The sequence below is a fragment of the Haliotis rufescens genome, unplaced genomic scaffold, assembly GCF_023055435.1.
Source record: "Haliotis rufescens isolate VD_foot unplaced genomic scaffold, xgHalRufe1.0.p SCAF_5, whole genome shotgun sequence".
NCBI lineage: Eukaryota > Metazoa > Mollusca > Gastropoda > Lepetellida > Haliotidae > Haliotis > Haliotis rufescens.
This window is the reverse complement of record NW_025964223.1, coordinates 62,807,790-62,819,758: the sequence shown is the minus strand read 5'-3', so window position 1 is coordinate 62,819,758 and position 11,969 is coordinate 62,807,790. Positions and strand designations below refer to the sequence as shown.

General features: G+C 37.8%; 1 long non-coding RNA gene across 1 annotated transcript in view; it reads right to left on the bottom strand.

Annotated features, from left to right (window-relative positions):
* Window positions 1-1,037: 1,037 nt before the first annotated feature.
* LOC125373507 overlaps window positions 1,038-11,969 on the bottom strand; it is a 151,414-nt gene continuing 140,482 nt past the window's right edge. The window contains exons 2-3 of the long non-coding RNA XR_007218377.1: window positions 3,299-3,360; window positions 1,038-1,134 (exon numbers count right to left, since the gene is read on the bottom strand). This is a non-coding gene — a long non-coding RNA (uncharacterized LOC125373507). The remainder of the gene's footprint in view (window positions 1,135-3,298; window positions 3,361-11,969) is intronic.

The following is an 11,969-nucleotide window of genomic DNA, read 5'->3' as shown; positions in this document are numbered from 1 at the left end:
GTGATATTGCCGGAATATTGCTAAAAGCGGCGTAAAACCTCACTCACTCACTCATATGAAAGTGGACCAGACTTTGTTCATTTCAACAAATGGTGTTTCGGACTTACAACAACACTACATAAATATGTAAGGCTATAAATGTCTTAAAATGCTGATTTGAGAAGTTTTCAGAAAGATTTTTCTAATATTTAAACATGAACAAGTCTTTGACTGCTTCTAATTTTCTTAGGATATAGAGATACAAACAGTACAAATATATGAAACATAATGTTGGGTCACAAACTTCATGAGAAGTCACAAACTTTATGTGTTGTAATATGTCCTAAACTTACAAGTGGCAGTGGGGTAGCCCAGTGGTTAAAGCACCTGCTCATCATGCCAAAGTGCGATTCCCAACATAGGTACAATGTGTGAAGCCTATTTCTGGTGCCCCCTGCTGTGATATTGCTGCAATATTGCTAAAAGCGGTGTAAAATCCAACTCACTCACACACAAGTGTAAGAAAGAAATATAGCATGTTGTCCGCCATTTTAAAAAAATGTCTAATAATATTCATTCCAGTATTTTCAAAGTTACAATTTGACATACCCAATGGGCTGAATAATGCTTCCTCGTCCTTTGTGAAACAAGCAGGTAAACTACTTATCTTTACCACCTCCATTCATTTTTAACAAAAGAAACCCAGATATTTCTTCAATGGTAGTACATTTTGGGTGTAGATGCGATAGCACTAAAAATGACAGGGCACGTCTTTAATTATTTACATTTGGAACTAGCTGTTCATTTCAAATTACAGAAAACAGATATTCTTGTCGGAATACTTTGCTCACTTGTACCAAGATTTTATGGACCTCAACCTTAATTGGATGATTCCGTAGTTCACCTGACCAGACCTTCTGTGGAAGGTAATGAGATTGTCATGCAGAAATTTATCGCCTTGCAGTAAAAGGTCTGAGTTGAAATGAGACGTTCAAATAATGGTTAGCAAAAAAGTCTTCACACCATAAAATATAATAAGTTTGTACTTACCTGCATATCAGGCACAACGGTGATACAGATTGTTACAGCAGGCAGTATGGTGAGAAGGGGTTAAGAGGTGGACGTCATAGGCAACTCCGCTCGGTCTGACTGCAGCTTCATTTTGGATCATATCATACAACCTTATCATAAATGCCTTTTCAATTTACTTTAGTCACTTTGAATGGAGTTGACAGCTATAAAAGATTATTGTCATTCTGGCAATGATAATGCAATAAAAAATTAAAGTGAGAAAATAAAAAATGATTTTACTTTATGTCTTAATTCCTTTACATTTGTTTACTTTATTTTACTTTAAAATAGTAACGACATTGACATGTTCATGCATACAGGACACATTTGACCATGACAATGACATTTGTGAAAGTTGTCAAAGACTTCATGATTTCCGGTTATCGATATTGTATACACATATTGATACAACAGCATACTAAATTGCTGACTCAAATTATTGTTAAACTTTCACTCATGAATTTCATAGGCAATGACAATTTTCATTGAAATGACAAACAACTATAGCCTATCAATTCTACTGACTTTGGTGACACCCAATCAATTTAATACCCATATCAAATAGAGTTTAGTGCTGGATTTCTTATACACGTCAGATATTTTCACAAAAGGGGAATATTCCAAAGAGCTAGGCCTGCGTATGACAGAAACAAATACCTCGTTATATGTCACAGTAGATTCGATAGGCAGCAACCTGCTGAACCCAAATGTCCACTTGGCGGCGTCAATTTTCCCGCAGGTGCCAACCATGTACAAGGGGAGGCTACTCTAATACGGCGCAGCAGTTGGTCCGGGATATGGCAGCACTGTCGTATTATGGTAAGCATAGTTGTTTGTTGAACAACACACACACAACACATATATATATGCTGAACACAAAAAAATCAGATGTGGAAAAAAGAATGAAGACGTGCATGAATGATCATTGCGAAATACTGAATATCAAGTTTTAATTTAATTGAAGTGCATGAATTTTATTATGACATTTGTATGATGCTGCATCTACAGACAACAATGAAATATTTTTCAAAGGTATTTCCTGGAGACAAAAAAGCGTGTACATTTACATTCGTCCTATGATATGCGCTATTCGTAAAAAAATTGCAAAGTGATTCAAACTTTAATCATTATCTTTTATCGACACACATATTTTTATTGATTAACTTTTATCTTTGCGAAAATATGTAAAAGGCTAAACCTTTTGTGAATACAAATACTTTTTGCGATACTTGACATTTATTATTCTGTTGTTTGTCGAGCACATGTGCACCCATGTAGAATACTGAGATGACATAACAATAAGAAGCAGGCGAATAATTTTTAACATATCATACTTATGTCTATGCGATTAAACTCTAACAGGAATTTCGTCTTACTTACCGAAGACTTAAAAAAAACAACAGTAAAAAGATTTACAACAAACACATATGGTCAGATGGGATACAAATGCCAAACATGTTTTGTAAAAGAAACAGAATAAACTCAAGGGTGTATATTTATATTCAAGACGTGAGACCCAGTGCCCAAAACATGTAAAAAAACTTATTACCTGGAATAATCCTGGTCTTTAAAATTTAACTAACATGTAACACTCAAAAGCATTTAAAGAACACTAAATTGTTTCATTTTACTATAGTTCATCTGTCAATGCTCAAAAGAAGGTAAAGAACTCCCCTTTCTTTAATAGTATTATACCAGTGAAGATTGAGCAATTCATGATAATCACTTTACGGTCAGGAGCATTCCACGGTCTGAACTTGGTCCGTGATGGGGCGACCATGCTTGTCGTAAGAGGCGACTAACGGGATCGGGTGGTCAGGCTCGCTGACTCGGTTGATGCATGCCATCGTATCCCAATTGCGTAGATCGATGTTCATGGAGTCAATCACTAGACCGGTCCAGATTCGATTATGTACAGACCGCCATCAAATGGCAGGAATATTGCCGAGTCTGGCGTTTAACAACAAGCAACCAACATCATATTAACTTATTTAATCTGTCATGGCATAATCTTTACGGAATAAATGCCATGTTTAATCAATCATACATATTTTGGGCAAAGGGAAAGGCACGAGAATCGTCACAACATTACCACTAAATCGCATGCATCTGTTGAATTGATGTACCCATGTTTCGTGCCATGCATTAATACTCGATCAGGGAGTCTACATTAGTCTATGTTTCTTGTGTAGACTTCCTGACATCATAAATGAAACATGTTTAATCAATGTACTGTTGTCATCGTTACCGCTGACCACGCCCTCCTTCCACGATCTGGCCACTCCCATGCGGTCAAGCGTTCTCGGGAGTCTGAAATGGATGAAGATCTCATTAAGGACATTACCCAGTTTCCTCAACAACCCATCTGAACAAATAAGTATCAAAGGTCAAGGTTGTATTTGAAGAGTGAGTGAGTTTGGTTTAACGCCACTTTTAACAATATTTCAGTTATATCACGGCGTGTGAGCTTAATGTGGGAGGAAAGCCCGAAGTGATGCAGGCCTAAGACGTTTGAAACCCACGAACACGGGTATGGTGCTGACAAACTTAGAAACATAATCGGAGCGAACCGGGATTCGAACCCACAATCATACGTTTCTGGCGTGCCCAAAGGACGCAACTTTGCACAGCGAATCGCTAATGAGAAATATTGTAAGTCATGTTCAATCACGAACGATAAGTGTGAGAGTAAATATGTTCCCCCTAAACATTTGATCTGAAGGAATCGAAATACCAGGAGTATTGGTTCCTGTGGAACAATATACCCGGGACGAGGACGATATTTCCTTCCCAGGTCTATTTCTACAAATTAATTTTTATTCCTCCGGAATATTTATAACTAGGGCTAATCCATCGCTCACATCAGCACCGCCACAAAAGCCAAGCACTCCCTAACCCGAGAATTCAGGAGGTTCACGTGCAACACGTATACGCATGCGTACATGTTTCACGATCACGCGATACTGAATACGCTCACGATGACTTTTATTGCTTAAACCTAATCGCCCTCTTTCCAAAGAAACTTGGACGTGGATAACGCTTTAAATTGTTCCTAATATGTCCCGTTATCTGCGATGGACATCTTTATTGATGACGATAGATAACGATAAAGTTAATCGTGACAAAATATCTGCACTCGATGATATCAGTGAGGTGGCAATGTCAAAAGTTATGTAGTTCCATATCGATTCTGGGAATTGGCGTCAGAAATGATTGGTACTTAGAGCATAAATAGGTCACAACACGTTGCAGTAACCAGAAGTATTCAGCTAAGCGTTTGATTAGTATGGGGTATATATAGCTCATCTGAAATATTTCCTAGTTGTAACAAAGCTAAAGATGGGTATGTTGCCACATTAATTTGAGTGAGTGAGTGAGTTGGGTTTTACGCCGCTTTTAACAATATTCCAGTTATATCACGGCGTGTCAGCTTAATGTGGGAGGAAAGCCCGACTTTCCGCTCTCCGGGCGGACGCTCTACCACTAAACCACGGAGGCGGTTAAAGGTATACGGGAAGTTAAAATGACCACAAAATTATTCAACATAATTACCAGAGCGTGTTTGCTTGATGTGGGAGGAAAGCCCGAAGTGGTGCAGGTTGTTTGGCGCTATCGTGAAACCACAAGCACGGGTATAGTGCTGACAAAACTAGAAACATCACCAGGGCGAACCGGAATTGAAACCCACGATCGCTGAGTCACAAAGCAAACAAAAATGCGTCTGTTTTTCCACGCCCACTAATGGACTACAGTTTCCTGATTTGCTGATTATAGAATGGGCGGGGCATGTTAAAAAAAAGAAGTTAAGTACGGCCTTGTGTTATCTGTGGTTGTTTGTCTGTTAATGAATGAATATCTCCATAAACATTATTGAAGTCAATTCTCCTCGCATTAGCGACACAAGATGATGTGATTGGTTATTTCGAAGCAGACAGGAATATTCCAGCTGTTTCTCTGTGCGTGCGTGCGTGCGTGCGTGCGTGCGTGCGTGTGAGAAATGCTGTTACCGAGCTCCGAGTCCTTCAGTGTTGCTGTGGCTGACATTTTGTTAAATAACAGCTAAAGACCCGACCCTCCGTTAATCCTATTTAGAGAAATGTAGGCTAAATTTATAAACCTATCATATAAAAACCCCGTCTATTAAGAAAACCTTTCACAAGTTCCTCCCGAGTCCGGAAGACACATATCTCATCAACGTATGAGTCTTAAGTATACCATACGACCTTGGGGAAATTGTTACTTTTCTTAGAGAACGCCAAGGCGTAAACATGCATAATCTAATTAGGAAACATGCCCAGATCTATTGGTAAAGTTATTATCCTTTCGAGAAAAATATTTTAATATACGTCCAAATAGGAAGAAATAGCGTTTATATTTAGACACCAAATTTGTTACGCCGAGAATGTCGAAATGTCCCGTATTAGAGATACGGGAGTTTGGAGATCAATTTAAGACTGAAAAAACAACGTCTTTTACAGAGCATCGATGTATTGTTATAGCGGAAACCACTTCAGTAAAAAAATAAAAAAATAAAGTCGTTTCCACGATAACACTTTTGACGACTCTAAACTTAAAACTTTGGGGGGATTCCGGGCTCGAGCATTGACCACACATTATTTCTTTTAGAAAGGTTTCTGTTCAGCTTTTCAAAGCAAGTAATTAATCTTAAAAGTAATATTATACCAGGAGAGATATGTTTTCCAATTTCCACGTGTTTTTTATGAATTTTGTTTTGCAAAGTAGGATACTTAGTGACGATAACGTTGGAATGATACACTCGCTTTAATGGAAGAAGAAGCACCTTTGAGCTGGCTGTGTTGACAGTTAATTGATTTCCGTGATACATATCCGACTGGTTCTATTCCGAAGCTCTTCTGTTAACTTGACAATTTTCATTAATCATAACATTTCACGTGTCCGACGGGGACAGCGGCCGTCCAATTATGGGCAGGTTTATGTCCACGTCCTTCCTGCGCCTATAGTACCGATGCAGCTCTATCGAGGATGATTAGAGTAATTTATCCTGTTTGGCTCTGTTGCGGTACAATGGTGGCGGAGAAAGAGAGTTGTTTTCACGTTGTTATTTTTAATTATAGCTAAAATGGATGGAATTATCATTAAACCGCCCGCATGTTATCAGAATTGAGCGGGCTTCGTTCAATAGCGACGTCATCTGGTTTGTTCTATGACGTTTCCATATTTGTAAAAGTAAATTGCACAAAAGTTATTGCACTAAATGATTCAAAACCGATATTGTTTATTTTTATTTGATAACAAATTCTATCCATTTTAGCTATAATAACGGTAATGCTATATTTCAGGGCATTATCATTTGCAGAAGCCCTCGGTCTTTTCAACTGCCCTCCTTCGTCGGGCAGTTAATGGAAGACCTCGCACTTCTGCAAATGATAATACCATGAAAAATAGCTTACCCTTATAATATCCCATGCAGCAATGTCACTGTGCGGGACAGAAAAACTGATTTCAAATATATATCAATGTGGGGAGTAAAACCCTGTCTTAAGCGCTATAAGCGCGCGCTTTACCACTCGACTTATCCCCTGCCCCAGAAAGACGATGTTTACGACGATTTGAAAAACACATTCATATATTTTTTTATTTATTTTGTAAACCCATTTTAAACTAACTACATCGAAGAATGAGTATTGTTTTACGCCGAATTTAGTAATATTCCGGCAATATGACGGCGGTGGACGCCCAATTGTAGCCCTATCTGGAATCGCTCGCTCACTCACTCACTCATTTCACAGGGCACGGATACCCCAGTCGCCCCAGAGGCCGCACTTCTCCTGGAAGTCCCTTAGTCCCTTAGGCGTTTCATCATTCTATGATCGTGGGTTCGAACCCCGGTTTGATATCACTGAAATACAGCTCAAAGCCGTGTTAAATTACACACTACCCTTCTGCATATCGGGGATAGTATTCCTCAGGTCTTTGACACTTCCTGCTTTTTGTAATATTTGTTTTTGTTTGTTTGTTTGTTTGTTTGTAATTTAACGCCGCACTGATACTACGTAATACTCCAGCTATAAGACGGCGGTCTCTAAATAATCGAGTCTCGACCAAACAATCCAGTGATTGATATCATGAGCATCGATCAATTGGGATTCGATAACGAATATCAACTAAGTCTGCGATTAGTACCAGCTTTACTATCACACGATTTTTTTACAATAAATTCAGGTATAATCTTTAAACGTTTGAAAAATGAAATTCATTTCAAAAGGGGTAAAGATACCACAGTTCGGGTTCAGAATGGAGACATTCGGAACACACGAGGTACCTTTCAAACATCTCCAATCAATATTTTCGGTTAGGAATGAAATCTGTTTGTTAAGTATTATTATTCATTTATATTTCAGATCACACCAAAAGAGCGTGTACCTAAAAAGCCAAATCAAGAAATAGTTTCAATTGTTTTTTCCTTCGCCAAGTTCTAAAATTCCGGATATTCACGAAGTGTCACGAGGCTTCCGAACATCACAACCTCACCTTTTCCTCGTCGGCTGAAGTCATAACTTACAGATGCCCTCGTAAAATATTTCTTTCTCGTTGGGCAAGTTTGCGATCGAAGCAATATTTGCGGTTGGTTCTTATCCACATCGACGAAATTGTTTATCGATAACGCGAAGGAGACCGTTTCCGTTGAGAGACCTCCCCAAACCGAATGCCAGTTAACCTTATAATCATAAATATTCGGGGTATCAAAATGGATGAATTTAGAACTGCTATCGAATTGACTGGATCTAAATTTCTCCAAGTAATGTGAATTTCTTCAACCAGAAGGACCCAAGTTCGAGACAAATCAATTAGTAGGAAGCATGCGCTAAGCGCATTGAGAAATTCAATTTGCCCCCTCGACAACCCTCGTGAGTTTGGCGATATCGAATTCGAATCATTTCGCTGGTTTATATTGCTGCCAATAAGATTTGGTGAATTCCACTATTTCAGCCAACGTCAATATTGGATCAAGCACCACTCTTTCAACATTCTTCAAGGGAATAGGATATTTATGATGAAAGTCATAGAACTAAATGACCCAGCAATTTACCAGGGGTAAGATTTTTCTCACGCTTCGTCCAATTCAAATCACTGAGGAATTGAACATGACAGAAAATGTGGAACATGGCATTAAAATATACAATATTTACTGGAAACAGCGAAGCCAAGTCAAGTCTTTATTCGTAGGCTCTGTCCCATATACAGAGTGAGTGAGTGATTATGGTTTTAAGCCGGTTTTAGCAATATTCTAGCAATGTCACGGCGGGGGACACCAGAAATGGGCTTCACACATTGTACTTATGTGGGGATGCGAACCTGTCATCGGCATGACGAGCGAGCGTTTTAACAGCTGGTCCTATCTACACACAGAAGAAGTGCATTTTTATACATATTACAATGGTCCATGATTTCATACATAACAAACATCATATAACCCCAGTATTTGCAAAACATTGTTTCATTTCATTTCAACTATGACATAGATATTTACATAAGTTATTGGTAACCTTACATCTTTCGAAGACAGAAGCGTTCCACATTTATATATATTCGGATAATAACAATACGTTTTAGGCAGACAGATGTTTCTTATGCTCTTATAGGAAATACATATTGTCACAGAGTGACTTAATAGCACTCATGATATTTAAAGAATTATAGATTCTTAACTACTTCCCTTTTGTACCGTGTTGAGTGTATCGTTTAGGAAATCTGGACTATTTAACATGATGTAATCCATGCGTAACAGCGGTCAGTTCACCCATTGTCTAACACAGCATTTCACATTATGACATTTATAGCTTGAATCCAAGCCGTGTCTGTAATCACTCACATTAGTCCTATGTCCAGGATAACGCCATTGTCTCTTCGTCTGTCTATTGTTGTCCAATAGTGTATATATATGTTTACATTTTTACAGTTAGTTAGTCTGGTATTCCGACAGCACCTGTATGTAGAGCCGCGAGTAGGATACGCCTGCTTGCTGGATTTGACTTGTAGTAGTTGAGTTGGAATCTCCGCATGACATATTTCTATTAGTAATTGTATTTGTTTGTATTATTGCCGACTAAAGAAGTTTGGACTCAACGTATTTTTCCTTCTCAATCTGAGATAATGTCCCCGTCAACATACGCGTTGAAAATATTAAAATAAAATTATATTCATCTTCTAACCCTTGATTACCGAGAGGCCATAAATGCAAACCTCAATCAATACCTAACCATCTAGAAGAAATAGTAGTTAAACTTTTGCCAAACGTTTGGATTTAAACATGTCCAGGATAACGCCATTGTCTCTTCGTCTGTCTATTGTTGTCCAATAGTGTATATATATGTTTACATTTTTACAGTTAGTTAGTCTGGTATTCCGACAGCACCTGTATGTAGAGCCGCGAGTAGGATACGCCTGCTTGCTGGATTTGACTTGTAGTAGTTGAGTTGGAATCTCCGCATGACATATTTCTATTAGTAATTGTATTTGTTTGTATTATTGCCGACTAAAGAAGTTTGGACTCAACGTATTTTTCCTTCTCAATCTGAGATAATGTCCCCGTCAACATACGCGTTGAAAATATTAAAATAAAATTATATTCATCTTCTAACCCTTGATTACCGAGAGGCCATAAATGCAAACCTCAATCAATACCTAACCATCTAGAAGAAATAGTAGTTAAACTTAAATCCAAACGTTTGGATTTAAACTGGCCCGTCGGAACATGTGTGTGTGTGTGCGATTTGTGAAGGTCGCCTCATCACAAATTGACAACCTACACCTTAAAATTTCAACTATCAGTCCTTATAACCTCCCCGTTATAACGCATAACGTCCCCATTATAATGACAAATCGAACACTGAAGTCCAGGTTAATTGAAAATTGATGTTGTGGGCAGTGACATTAGTATTGGTCAAATTAAGATGTCAGACGGGCATCTGACCACTGTCCGCTTTAATGATACAAGAGGCACCAGACGGAGGGCATTTCTCACTGTTAGTCTGGAATCAATGACCTGTATGAAAGGTCGAGGGGGTATCTTAATTCAACTGCACTCTACGAAACTTTGCCTCCTGGATTTTGCAGACACTGACTAGAATCAGATATTGATAAATCGTAATAGAATTGTCGTGGAAAATGCACAGTGATTGAACTCTGGTGGCTCTGGTGGATTTGTAGAGACGAGTTTGACTCAACTAGAGACGTGAGTGGATGCAAGGCTAAAGATACTTGTGTTTGTTTGCTGAATTGATGGTATTGTTATTGGTTGGGCTTAGCATCCCGAGTGAAGTGAACTGCTAAACAGTCTTGGATGATTTCAGAAAATGGATTACGCGGGGTCGGGGTCGTCGCTTCGTCTTGCTGTCTTCCCCAAATCAGAAACGTGAATCTTCCCTTCCCAGAACCCAAACCATTTTCGTTGATTTTCGTTATGTGTGTACACTTCTGACAGCCAACCTTCCTAGAAGTGTTATAATCGAAGTATTTGTATTATTGAAAAGGGGGGGGGGGGGGGGGGAGACTTTTGCTACACCCCTCACATATAAAACACAAATTTGTCTAGTTATACCTGATATCGAAAATGTTTTATATTCAGCAAAAACTGTTTTTCTCTTACTATTTTCAAAATCTGCTTTTTAATGCTAAATCTGAGAAAACATTTTTACATGGCTTGTTTTGTTTCATTTGATTTGAGATATAGTAATATATATGCTATGTGAATTCATATACATGAGTCAAGAAATTATCTATATTGTATCTTGTATGTATATCTTTCAAACATCCTACGTGTGTACAGAAGTGAAGCATTAACAAACTCTTCTCTCTGTTAATGCACACTTTATTTCAGAAAGCAGCCCCGTACAGCCAGTAGGATCCATGACCCGATGACTTCTCATTCTGCCTACAGCTCATTCTGCCTACAGCCCATTCTGCCTACAGCCCATTCTGCCTACATCTCATTCTGCCTACAGCCCATTCTGCCTACAGTTTATAATACAAATACTAAGGTACATTATGGGGTAAGTTCCACATGATTATGGGGTTATTTTCCTTTCCCATAATGGACTAATCCTTTTAACACAAATTATAAAGACCATGTTTATAACATATTATAACATAATTTTAACACAAATTATAAGGACCATATTATTTATATATAACATATAACATAATTTTAACACACATTATAAGGACCATAAGTACAACATATTATAACATCATTTTAGCACAAATTATAAAGACCATATAATTTATATAATCATACATATAACATAATTTTAACACAACGTATATGGACCACATATATACACATTATAACATATTATAACATGATTTTAACACAAATACATATTCTAACCTGGAACACACGGGGCTGAGATAAATATTTACCTATCTACAGAATGCAAGCACTGTGATCTATCATCGAAAGAGAGTACATAGTTTTATTTGAATTCAGTAGCTTCAAACATAAGTCTTGATAAAGCTTTAATGTATTTTTTGAAGATGGGAGAAGTATATGTAAATCTATAATGTCGATATATGCTATTTGTTTCAAGATAGTAAGGATCGTGTTAATACAGACAGGCACCCAAACGGACGTTAAAAGATCACCGAGAGTGCCTCGTAAACCTTAGAGATTAAAGGGGAACAACTCTTGTTAACCTACTGATAACATGTTCTGGGGAAACCCAATACCTAAAATGGAACCTGTTGACTGGAGGCAGTACTTTTTCAGCTACCGGGCACATTGCATATATATGTTACATAATACATTTCAGAAGCTATAAGTTCATGCATATTTGCGTTTTAATTTGCCCACATTGATTTTTACTAGATATCATTCGTTTTGAAAATTGTACAAAATCAATATCATTCGTGATGAAAACAAATTACTCATAAAAGAA